The sequence below is a fragment of the Planococcus citri genome, chromosome 5 (assembly GCF_950023065.1).
Source record: "Planococcus citri chromosome 5, ihPlaCitr1.1, whole genome shotgun sequence".
Classification (NCBI taxonomy): domain Eukaryota; kingdom Metazoa; phylum Arthropoda; class Insecta; order Hemiptera; family Pseudococcidae; genus Planococcus; species Planococcus citri.
Genome location: NC_088681.1, coordinates 17,441,853 through 17,455,448, shown reverse-complemented (window position 1 = coordinate 17,455,448; position 13,596 = coordinate 17,441,853). Strand labels below are relative to the sequence as shown.

The 13,596-nt window shown below is 34.0% G+C and overlaps 1 protein-coding gene across 8 annotated transcripts in view; it reads right to left on the bottom strand.

The window, feature by feature from the left end:
* LOC135848637 (voltage-dependent L-type calcium channel subunit beta-2-like) overlaps nt 1-9,634 on the bottom strand; it is a 65,472-nt gene extending 55,838 nt beyond the window's left edge. For 5 of the 8 annotated variants that reach the window (XR_010559400.1, XR_010559401.1, XM_065368583.1 and 2 more), the window contains exon 1: nt 9,226-9,634. The gene's annotated coding sequence lies outside the window, so the exon portion shown is untranslated. Of the gene's footprint in view, nt 1-1,497; nt 1,599-9,225 lie in introns of those variants that run through there. The other 3 variants (XM_065368586.1, XM_065368587.1, XM_065368585.1) reach the window with 3 other exon arrangements.
* Nucleotides 9,635-13,596: the final 3,962 nt, after the last annotated feature.

Genomic DNA, 13,596 nt, shown 5'->3' with positions numbered 1-13,596 from the left:
ATATTGGATCATGTGTACCAGGCTTTACACTGTGCTTGTTATGAAAAATTTTCATCTCAGGAGGAGTTATGAAGTAAAACTACATGTTTTAAATATATATTTATCATCTATCATTATTTTTTTCATATTTTTTTCAATCAAATTACTAATTAAAAATTGTTATGAAAATTACTAAATTATTATTTATCAATTTTTGCTGGTGAGGTAACGTTTTGACGTGTATTTTGTTCACGTTTGAAATATTAATTGGCTGCGCCTAAGGTTCGTTGGTAATCGTACGAACTGTAAGTAATTTTATTTACATGTAATATCACGTTTAAAATCATAATAAAATATAAATCGGACGTTTCAATTTGATTTTTAAACAAATAAATAATTTATACCTATAAACAAATCTAACTGAAACGTCCGATTTGTATTTTGTTACGATTTTCAAACATGATGAGTAAAAATAAATTAATTCTATTAAAAAATTCAAGTAATTCTCAAATAAAAATAAATCTGCACCTTAAGTGGAAATGTTATCATTTAGGTGGTTCAAAAATGATCAGTTTGTTATGATTTAGGAGCTAAGTTTGATCGAAACAGCAACAGCAGCGCAGCCAATATCATTCAGCAAGAGAAATAGGGGTTACTCAGCTAACAGCTACCATCTCCTTTCCCCTCTACCCAAGGTTGGGTTTCTTATTCAGTAAGTCCAGTGTCTATAGTTTGAACACAATGTTTGTGCTGCTCAGGACTCACTCCTTCAAATTTCGAGAGACCATACTATGTATTTGATTCAAAAGAAATTATGCCGAGATAAAACGTATTCCTTTTCACAGACCCCCCCCCTCAATAGTCGAGAATCTCACACAACACTGAAAAAATCACACAGTTGGTATGGCTGGGAAAATCGTGACTTTCAATGACAACCCAAGCAAAAGTGACTGAAACTTGGTAGTGGGAAAATACCGTTTAACAAATTCACAATTTATAATTCATTGTTGGAAATACCTGCAACTAACTTTCGAGCATATCTGTACATAATAAATGTGAACGATAGAATAACGAAATGTCTAAAAAAATAATAATGATTCCCTATATTTGTGGAATGTGGATATGTTCGTCATCAACTCGTCTTGACGTTGACGTTAGCTCATTTTTCTGTTTGAAATTCATTTTTAATTACGCTAATATAAGGGGAGGTTCTGCGCCAGGAAGCGTTAGGTACGTATAAATGAAGCTATATAGATAGGGTAAAATGAGAAGGATGTGTTATGAAACAAGATATGACACAAATGAAAGAAGCTTTTTTCAAATTAGATGACTGAAGCAAGGTAGGTATTGTAATTTTAAAGGTTCTGAATATTTCTACCCAATCTCGGCATTTCATTTCGTACGCTTAATGCCTAATTTAAACGAATCTAAAGTTTTTTAATAACCCTATAGCCACTAGCTCTATAGGAGTTCAAGCAACAAATGCCTAAAATTATGTATAAGTAAGTTCGAAATTACCTCAATAGGAACGAGCACTCATACGAGTAGATACTATACAAGAATAAAAACTCAACTAAACATTAGCAACTGCAAGACAATCTCTTTTTCAAAATGCATCGCTACAAAAAGAAGAAAAATATAACCTTAAGAGTTGATACGCGTAAAATGTGACAAAAGTCGATATACGAGTAGAAAAAGAATAACAAAAAGAAAAGGAGTAGTTACTCTCTGCTCTCTCGACAGCGTAATTTGAAACAAAAGCGATGACATCCTCGACATTGAAATAAATCTAGCGAAGAACAAAAGAAGACTGCCAATTATCAGAGTAATTATAAAGCCCTTTACGATGCTCCTGACCTAAAAAAAAAGAAGGGTGAAAGAGGAAGCCTTCTGATCACACTCGTACTTCACCGAGTATTTTTTTTTTTTTGTTACAAGGTCTTATCATCAAATGGGTAAACGTTTATTACGAACTGCGTCATTTGATCTCTCAATCATACAAATGAGGTCCCAAAACAGTGATTTTGAATTGTCTCGTATGAGTCTGGAATACTCTCTAGCGACATAATGACAATATATGCTTGAAATTTAATATTTTTTTTTTCGAGTAAAGAGAAAAAGGTGTATGGAGAAGGAGTTGATTGTTGAAAATTTGCAGGATGTAAGGGAGTTGAGCCTGATTAAAAGTGTTGTGATTAAATACGAATAGCTTTCAAATTAGGTAGTGTAGAATTAGGTACATTTCAGAGAAAAATGAAATGGTTTTGAACAAGTTTTCAGTTTTGAATTTTGTCAAGTGGAATGGATTTTGCTGATGCACCAGAAGATCATTAGGAAACAATTGTATCGTATCCAAATTCTCCACTAAAAAATGAAAAAGGTTTTCAACTCCTTTTAAAACATCGAATTCTAGGGAGAATTTATTTTTTGAGTATCAAAATGAAAATTTCAAAAATTTTCAAAAAAGTGACCAAAGTGTAAAGTTTTAGCAGAATTGCCCCTCCTCCAAAAAAAATCACAGAAACTCTCCTCATCAATAAAACTGGCGAAATTGCAGCAACATTTCAGAATCTCTGAGCTCCAAATTGAATCAGAATCGCCATAAAAAAGACAGGAGGATCATCAAATTCCTCGCCTTTTTTTCAAGAACCAGCAAAGGAAGAATGCAATGAATAATGGCACAAAATCACACTATTTCATCCTCTTTCTTTCACAAATTTGACAGCTCATTAAGAAAAATTATCACATCTCGATAATGTTTTGATAAAAGCGGGTAAAATGTTGCAGAGTTTCTGATTTTTGAAAATATGATCGATTTTTTAGGTAATGTTCAATGCAGATCAATTCCAGAACACAAGAGAAAAAAATTATTTAAGTAAGTATGAATTTTCAGCAGAAGTTGTGGAAAGGTTGTACTATTTTAATATTATTAAGAGTTAAGATCACAATCATTTTACGAATTCAATCAGCAGAGAAAATTATATAATGCAGGTGTTTGTTTGCTCATTCATTATTCATTAATGTTCATGAATGTGAAAGAGCTATAGAAATCGAAATATGGAAGAAGAAAGAAGTGGTCGTAATTACAGTCTGAACCAAACCAAATTATTTTCAACGCCACCGAAAGAAAAAATTAATATGCCAGTTTCCGAACGGGGGCAAACTTTGATGAATTTTCTGAAAAGCCTTCCGAAAATGGAGTCGCACTACTGCAAGGCATCTTCATCAAAATGATATCTCGAACTAATTATGGAGTAGTATTTCAGATTTGTATCGTTTTGAAAATATGTACTTAAGCACTCAGATTCTATTTTTTCAGAAGAATTCTTAAAACTGAATCTGAAACTGTTTCGTTCTCGAAAAGACGAATGTGATAAATGCAACGATTTCACTGTAGCTGGTAAAATAGACAAGGCACAGTATCATATCAACAGCATCGTGCGGAAGCTGAAAACGCAAGAGAAGAAAAGAGAGGAATCATAGAACAAAAAATTCGATCCCTGAAAGAGAATTTGCCGACGGATTGGCGTCCATAAGATCTCCAAAAAATGGACAAGTTCGTCCTGTAGTAACGGATACCACAGAATTGAAATATTACCTAAATAGAGATAGATAAGTTTCACAAATCAAGTCATGGTGGACAAGAACAACTGTTTCAACAACAACTTCGAACAAGGAAGATGAAACCACTGCAATTTGCAAACTTCCATGATTTGCCTCCGCTATAAGTACACTTCGGTTATTCCAATTGAAAAAAGCAAATTTAGTCATTTGCAGCAATTAACCCTTTAGAGGTTCTCTAGGTTGTATGGTTAGCAAATTGAATTGCTTTGATGAGTGTGATAGGGTGCTTTGCCCAATTGGTCAAATCACAAAAAAGTTGAGCTTTCAATAAAAAAAATTGTCGGAAAATGAAAGTTTCCAAAAAGCACAAAATGTGACATTTCCAACAAAAAAATTGAATATGCAGAATTTTTTTTTTATAAATGAATCAAAAACATTGAACAAAAGCACTCTTTAAAGAAAAATGAATTAGAAAAAATATTAAAAAATAAGATTGAAAAAAGGTCATCTGGCAGTTCACAAATTCAGCCAGAATCAAATCTTGTTGGCAAAAATGCATTTGTTAAAGAATGAAGAAAAGAAAAATCTATGTCGCCAAGAGAATGCTTCAAAGCATAAGTGTTTTCATCATTAGTTACCTACCCCCCCCCCCTCTCCACCCAATGACAAAGCTCGCAATTTGGCCAAATTTTATGTCATATTTGGGTCCGATTTCCAACAAAATTTTACGACTTTAGCGACATAGATTTCTGTTATTTTCATTTTTTGGTCAAAGGCATTTCTTTCACCAAGTTTTTAATTTTGCTCAACTTGTGAACTGCCAGACGACCTTCTTTACTATCATTATTACGCTTTTCTCCCTCATTAATTCTTTTGAAATATTTTCAAAACGTGCTTTTGTTTAATGTTTTTTACTTGTAATGTTGAATTATTATTTTTGAAAAAAAATTTCCAATTTATATTCATTTTTTGTTTTGTTGGAAATGAAGGATTTCAGCTTTATCAAAACTTTCATTTTCGAACATGATTTTTCTTTGAAAGCTCAACTTTTTTGTGATTTGGTCAATTGGGCAGGGTACTCTATTACACCCATTAAAGCAACTTGTTTCCCGAACATGGGAACCTAGAGAACCTCCAAAGGGTTAAGGAAAGCTGTTATACGTTTTCTTCTTCTCCCAGAACATGGAAGCTATTTTGGAAACTTCGACATTCTGAGTGATATAGCAATCCTATTTGGAAAACGGCAGGTCCTTTTACTGCAGTAAAAGTGGTAATAACAGAAATGAATTTGTTTTTTCGCCTATTGAAATTAGGTGTCGATTACTGGCGACGTTTTCAGGCATGTCGATTACTGGGCACGCTACGTTATATGCACTCTTACAAACATATTTCGTGTAAATTTCAAACCTTGATTACCCGTTACCATTAATCAAATTGGAATTTGGCGTTTTATTTACATAATATCATGTGATTTGTAACGAGAGCTGTGATTATGGTTAACACATTTTTGATCATTTCAGTTGAACTTCAATCTATCAAAGTTACGTAAAAAACAGGACTTCAGTTTGGCAATTTTGGAACAAAAAGACGAATTTTGGAACAGATAAGACGAAAATCAATTCTTTTGGGATCATAAAATAGCATACAAGTCATTCGGGAAAATTGATTCGGGATTTTGGTAGTCGGACAGAAACATATTCAGGAGAATCATTTCGGGGAAATGTACTGGAATTTCAAGATTCATGATGAAGTTTGTGTCAGGAAATCGATTCATGGCTTTTGGAATCCATGAGGAGCTTCCCCGGAAAAAATGATGGAATCTGATCTGACCTGATCAGAACATTTATCTAACCCGATCAAAATTTTGATCTAATTAGATTTGGTCAGCTCTAGCCGAATCCAGGTAATCCACAGGTCTGATCGGGATCTGTCCAAATCTGATCAGATTCAGCCAATATAGATATGTTTTGAATTGAAACGATTGTTTCATTGCAGGGTGTCCACTGTCTACCAAAATTTAATATTCAAAGATCTCAACTTTTCATGACCTTTTTTCACGACGTTTTTCTTACAGACCCCCCCCCAGTCAATTGTCCAACGAAAAATACTGGGGTTTCAAAAGTTTCCACTTTTTGGGGGAGTTTTTGGTCAACTTTCAGCAGTTCCCAAAGTTACAAAAAAATAATTGAAATAAATACTCTGCACTAAAGAAATATATGGAAAAAAAAATAGAAAACTTCATTTTAAATTTAATGAAATCAACATTAAGTATTATTAGGAAATACATACTTCAATAGCAAATATTGGCAAGTAAATAAAAATTGAAAAATTATTCTGAATCGACAAAAAAAAAAAAAAATGAAACTGAATCGCCACCGAAAAACTCATTTTTAATCACCATGAACAACTGTATCTACTCATTGTGATTTGAAATTATGACTAATTCCACCACCAAAAAAAATGATTCGTGAATCACGAGGGAAAAACGTAGGTATTCTGAAATCACCTACCTAAATAATTCATTAAAAATTACTACAAAAAAAAAACAAAACTCCCACACAAAAAAATCATGACGTTTTCATGACATATTTTTCACATTTTTACCACATAAAAATACCCCCCCCCCCCGCCAAAAAAATTATCATTGAATAACTCGCAACTACGAGTGTTTTTTTTAAATTTGTAGGCAAGTATAGGTATTTCAGTTTTCTCATTTATCAAATTTTTTGAACAAATTTTTCATTTTTCAATTTTCAACTTTTTTTTTATTTTATGGGCTTTTAAAAAAATTTTCAAGCGTGTTTCGAGCAAAACTCACGAACTTTTCATGACTTTCATGACCGTGAGGCATCCATAACTTGCAAAAAATTTATCAGAATTCATAGCTGAAAAAACAGTTTGAAATCGTCAAAAAAAATATTTATTAAGCTGAATAAAAAAATAAATCACTAAGTAGTGAAAAAATTCTAAAAATCGTAAAAAATCTACTTATTTCTTAAAAATTGTTCCAAAAAAATTAATTTTACAAATTAAGTAAGTAAACTTATTTTAAATCAAAACGAAAAATGCATGTGAAATCATTATGAAAAAAATTCCTCAGAATTCAACACAGGAAACCCAATCAATTAACAACAAACGAAAAGCGGAAAAGCAAAAATTTTGCTCATTACTGCATGCTTTGGTAAGACATCATCTGAATTCTCATTCGTTTATGAGGCGAATCAAATACGAAAATCGCATAAAAAATCTGATAAAAAGTTCTTCTAAATTCGCGTTTTACTCGTATTTGAATAGGACGCGAATTTAGAGAAATTTCTAACAAGATTTTTCATGCAATTTCACGCATTCTTGATTCTATTTGTCTGCGAATCGGAGGCGATTTTCTCCTCTTTGATTTTCGCGAGCGAAAGCATTCGGTGTATTTACCGGAGGAGTTTTTGGTAAAATTCAAAGTCGGGACGATTTTCAGCGACTTTTTGGTGATTTTTTTTTGTTAAAATCGCGAATTTTTTGACTTTTGCGACCTGGTAGACACTCCGTGAAGATTTATGATGAAATTTGTGTACAAGATTTATTTTAAAATGTAGGTAATGTAAGTCAAGTTTCTAACTTATATGTGTACTGAAATAATAAATGAATGAGAGGAAATCGATTCATGGTTTTTGGAATCCTGAGCACCCTCCTAGGAGGAAAAGATTGAATCTGATCTGATCTGAACAGATTTAATCCAATCAAAATTTTCGTCTGATTAAATAGGTAATCTACGAATCTGATCAGGTCTGATCAAATCTGTCCAAATCTGGTCAGATTCAGCCAGAAGATGTCTTGAATTGAACTATTGTTTCATTATGTCGAAGTGTCATCAACGAGTCCATCCATGCTCATAATTTTGAATCCTACTATCCCAACCTGTCTTCTTGCTTCCTGCACCATTTTTTCCCTAAGTCTCTCACAGGCTGACTTCTCTCTCATCATTTGACCTATAAAAATGTCCATTTAGTCAGAAAAACCTATCTGATCTGTTACAAAATATCATTTTCAAACACCTTCTCGTCAAATAATTCCATAACTTCGATACTTCGTACATCTGTATTATTCAAAATATTAGACCTATCGAAGGTTCGAACTTCGAACCCATTCCAAAGATATCTATCTCGACGTTAGTTCACCGTGTAGGAACGTTGAAAATACATATTTAATGAGTCGTTGGTTCGAAAGACGACGAAAAAAAAACACCAACCCCAGTGAAAATCGATCCGAGCAAAAGTTGCGTATGTTTGGAAACTTGATACGTTAATACAGTACGAGCTGCTTATCACAAATGTTACCTATACGGTTTTCTGACTTCTGTCGGTTTGTGGCAAGAATCTCTCATTGGCAGCATACCTACCTATAGCTATTATCTTACCACTCGCTTACATTTCCAACTACTTTACTCGAACCTATACTCGAACGTAGAAGATAATTTTGCCACATATCTAGCAAGTGGAAAACTATAGCGTGTAGACACCTGGAGCTATACAACGTGTACTTACCTCTAATTCGGTTTAATTTAGCTAAAAATTAACGCCTAATTGAAGCAACCTGCTACGATAACGTCGCCTATCGGGATTATTAATCAAACTTTCGCATCAACCTTATCAAATGATACCATTGTAGGCTTTTTAGGCGGGTCTGGTTCATTTCGCTAAATTACCAGTATCTGTATCGATCACTTTACTAGACCAACTGCTGGGAATATTTTCATCAAAATTCCAACCTAGGTTGGTAATTTTTTTTTTCACGACGACGACTTTGAAAAATGAAAAATTAGATGGTTTCGATGGAAAGAAGCAGAGTGAGAGAGAGAGACAGAGAGGAAAAGGTTATCGCCGCTCGTCGCTGCACCTCGGTCGTATCCTACAGCATGGCGCGGATCGATATCGAATACGTTTGAATTTTTCACACTGCTAGGCCAATTCGAGGTGCAAAAAAATAAAGTAAACATGTACACGGCTGGATGTTTTTTAATCATAATACAACACACGGTATGCTTTATACATACGAGTATATTGCAGGGTAAAAAAAAAAAAAGGCCAACGAGAAAACTGCTGTATTAGGACTATGTATAACGTTTTATATACGTAATGTAACCGTCGCTGGCTCGAAAAATACAACGAAAACAGATCGATATTGTGGAGTCGAGTAAACTCTACCTAACGAAGAATATTCACACACAAAACCCCATAAACCGTACAAATGTACTATTCAACGTAGTGGGTACGAGTAGTACGTGTCGCAGATACACAAATCATAAGCTCGAATCGAATTCAACGTGTAGGATGATGAAGGCATTCCTCGAGAGAATAATTAGGGCTAATTAGACTGTCGTTCGACTGGAGGTTTCCCTAATTTGAAAATTGTGCAGAAAATCCAGTCCTAACTGCCAACAGAGTAGAAATGATGCGAATGAATGAATCATCGATGAAAATTGAAGTGAACCGAGATACTAGAATGAATCAGACAGAGTGAAAATGAGAGCTAGCGAGTAAAAAAATGACCAGGTTAGGGTGTTAGGGGGTAAAAAAAAACAAGAACCAACACGAAAAACACACAGTCTTTTTTGCAAAATTATATACGTATACGAATATTGTACCACACACGCACACGAGTAAAATTCATTTTTTTTTCCATAATACCTACCTTCTGTTTATGGTATTCGAAAGTCTATTTGTCTGCGTGTTAAGTTGGTAGGTAACGCGACACAGCGTAGGTAATTTTTTTTTCGACGTGTGGAAAATGAAGGAAAAAAATAATCAACTCTATATCGAAATGCCCCTTCGCCTGCGACGACGACACGTAAACATGGCGAACTCGTTGTTAACAGGTTAATATTACCAAAACCGATACCCCGTACACAGGCGACCGCGAACGCGAATGCGAAACGCGTATCGTACACTTGCCGTTGAATAAAATGCTATTTACGAGAGCCGTACAGCTCACACACACATATACACACACACAGCACCAAAATACGCGAATAAAATGAAATTAACTAGAACGCACAAAGTTTCACGGTGCCGCCGCGAAAAAAACTAGAGAGACAACTTCGGAGGAAGCTTTTGAACATTTAGAACGTCGGGTCGTTCGCGCCGTCGCAATTCGAGCTTTGGTTAACCGTTCGCGAACGAGTCGTGAGAAAATTTTAGACACGAGATGGCCCTTGGTAGATGTAAAGCAATATGAAGGGAGGTACTCGCATACGCCATTTTGGTTCCTACAAAACGTAAAAAACGTTAAATGTTCTTCACAGGGCTTAAAACCATTTGGATTTTATTGATTGTTGTGATGGTGTGGATGTGGTTTTGGTTTTTGTAGTAAGTAATATATTTTTTTTTCTGGTAGTGGTGGTTTTTCATATCAAAAACCATTTCAAATTTTCAAATGGTTTTGGTGGTTATGGTGGTTTTGATACCAAAAAATTCTGAATTTTCAAAGGGGAAGGCTCCAACCCCCCTCCACGACCTCCAGAGGCGGAGCTGGAGGGCAGGAGCCCCCCGGAGGATACCCTTTTTTGGCCTTGCTCCTGGAGCCGGAGCCGGAGCAAGAGGTACTTGAAATTTTTCAAGTGGAGCCGGAGCTGGAGGTGGAGGTACTTATAAAAAATCTCCGGAGCTGGAGCCGGAGGTATTTCTCTTTCAAATTTGGGAGCCGGAGCTGGAGGTGGAGGCACTGACCCCCTCCCTCCGCGATCCCTGGACAATATTGATCATATTGAACTTGAAGTTCACGAATATGAAATCGGAATGGAAATCCCAAATACGTACTGTTGTATGTAGAAGAGCAGTTTTCTGATCTTGAATTTGACGATGAAAAAATTCCAGTACCTATGATTACGGCTGAAGATATATTGCAGTCAGAATCCTCTAAGCCTATAAATGATGAGAAATCAATGTTGGGGGGGGAGGAAGGAGGGATCAAATTTAATTTAATTTAATTAATCTACAATGGTTATTTTATTTTTTCAAAAATTCAAATTGTTCAAGTAACCATTTTGGGGGGTTGGGATGAGGGGTTCAAATTTGATTCAATCAATCATCTTTTATATATTTCATTAAATATTAAAATTGTTTTCAATATGGATCGTTTACTTCGATTAAAGCCTGCTGTCAAAGAGTTGGCCAAATTTATTCCTGTACTTAAAATCAGTATGATATTGTTCTCTCACTAATTTTCAATTTTTAAAATTTTAGCAAACATTACAAATTCTTTTTTTTTATAGACAATCACACTTCCGCTGAATTACTGTCTGAAATAAAAGCACGCGAAAAGCAGTTATTCAAGAATGTTGTGTTCCTGAGTGCAATTTACTTATTTAGATCCGAGATTTGATGCAGTTCTGGATGAAGATTCTCAAAAATTGGCCGTTGATCATATAATTAGAAAATATATATCTACGAGTAGTTACTTCTCACTCCCGGTACCTTCGGGGAAAGGGTAAGGAGGCTAAAATACATGCGGATACTTACATCGGCAAGTAATAGAAATAAATCCAAAAAACTGCATTTTTGTGGTATTTTTGAGAGAAAGGGTAAGATTCGCAGTAGGGAAATCTCATATTTGAGACACTCCTCCCCCTCAGCTCTTAAAGTTGAATGACTTATTTTTACATTATTATAAAAAAAAATTTATTCAATTTTTTCAAATATTATAATAGGTAATTTAAAATTTATTTAATTTTTTAATGTAATATTAAATATTTTAAATTAAAAATTCAGTAATTTTTTGAACTCAGCAGGGGTTGGATTTAAAAATGACTCTATGAACGGCCAGATAACTTTTTAAAAAGTGGAGCGCCGAAATACTCCTTTTAAACTCTCCTGCGTCCTTCCTATGAGATTTGGCAAAATGCTCCTTACCATAACGAGTTGAAAAATTGACTTTTCTGATCGTTGAAAACGACGTTTTTACTGATTTAAAGATAATAATTTTCGAACGCTTGAGCTCTAGCTTCGCCCCTCACGAAAAAATAGACGAGTAATAGACTGAACGAGTATGAGACTGAAAATATTGAAAAACCTATGAAGACAATCTGGTTTGATAGCATATTTTCTAATCCATTTGCATTTTATTTATAAAAGTCATCACTGTAGGTGGTTTTCGTTCTGCAGTACGTTATATGTTATTCATGGAGTGGATTATTTGTGTGTAAGTTAGGGGTACGTAAACACAATAAGTATTATGCACTCTTACAAACATATTTCGTGTAAATTTCAAACCTTGATTACCCGTTACCATTAATCAAATTGAAATTTGGCGTTTTATTTACATATCATGTGATTTGTAACGAGAGCTGTGATTGGTTAACACATTTTTGATCATTTCAGTTGAACTTCAATCTATCAAAGTTACGTAAAAAACAGGACTTCAGTTTGGCAATTTTGGAACAAAAAGACGAATTTTGAAACAGATAAGACGAAAATCAATTCTTTTGGGATCATAAAATACATAGCATACAAGTCATTCGGGAAAATTGATTCGGGATTTTGGTAGTCCGACAGAAACATATTCAGGAGAATCATTTCGGGGAAATGTACTGGAATCATTTTTAATTTTAATAGGTACATATTTTTAGTTTATTAATATGGTGTGGATTTTAAACCATACTTTTCCAAATGGAGAGCGAATGGTCTGCAAGTAAGTTTTCTTATTGCAAAATTAAGTACTTGAATCACTACCAGATAGTTATATAGGTATAAAATTGAAATGAAATGTCATATTTTTAGACGCGAATATGTCTGCCAGAATTCCAAAAGGAATAAAGCTCCCATTCTCCAAGATGTCACAAATATAAGAGAGCTGGTTCCGAGAAATTGTAACTGTAGAAGCTAAAATCATTTTTAAAATTAAGCTAACAATAACAAAGAATACGAATTATGTGCGAGTAAGTTTTAGATATATTGCTTCAGCATAGTATTCCAAGTTAGAGTTATACTGGATTTGATGTAAGTATTTAATTTTCTCGTCGATTAACAGTGCTTTCAATAGGAGTAGTTTAAAAATGATTATGAGCGACAGTTGAATTATAATTACAAAATTTGTATAATCAGGAATATTTTCAAAGATGAAGGTTTACAAGTGTTTAAAAAGGAAGTTTGTCCAGTACAATACAGGAGCACCGGCAAGAAAACCGAGAATGAAGATACAACATCTTATCTACAAGATTATCTGTATAGTCATTTGTAGGTGGTTTTAGTTCTGTAGTAGGTTATGTTATTCAAGGAGTGATTTATTTGTGTGTAGGTATAGTATAGTTTTTAATTAGACTACAAAGTTCTTGATGCTGAACAGTTATGTTAAATTTTGTTTTAAATAATTAATTTAAATTGACAATTAAATTGAAATTAATGACAAATCAACATTTTCCTTGATGGCTGGGGTTGAAAATTGGACAATAAATTTATGCGGAAAATATGTACCTCGTTTTCGTGTTGAAGTGCATCACGTTCTTCATAAAACAAATCGACAAACACTTCATCAGATGAGGTCGTTGAACTCTGTGCCTGTTGAGTATTTTTCATCGCATCATTGAGCGCCATTTTTGCGCCATCAACCACTTGGCCTACATTTGACTGGAAAATCGCTAAAAATTGATCTTCGGCATGCTTAATGGTTTTATCGACGTCGCCGATTAACAACTCTAATTTCAATTCTTCAAACATTGTTTCAACTTTGGTTTTTATTTCTTTTTTTTTTTTTTTGTATTTCGATTCTTAATTCATTTTTTAATATGTTGAATCTGACATCTAACTCGCTTACAGTTTCAGTTTTTATTGTAGGTACCTACTATCTTTTATTTATTTATTCTTTAACTCTGTTCTAATTCTTGCTGAGTCGCCATCTTAATCTTCTTGTTTTTTTGTTTTACAGATTGATGATACTATGTAAGTATGAATATAAGGTCATTTCTGACGAAACAATCCCTGAGGTATACAAGGACCATAAGTTAGATACTCAGGTTGAAGGAACGTATCCACGTATATCGATAGATCGCCTCAAAGAAATTTTATTAAA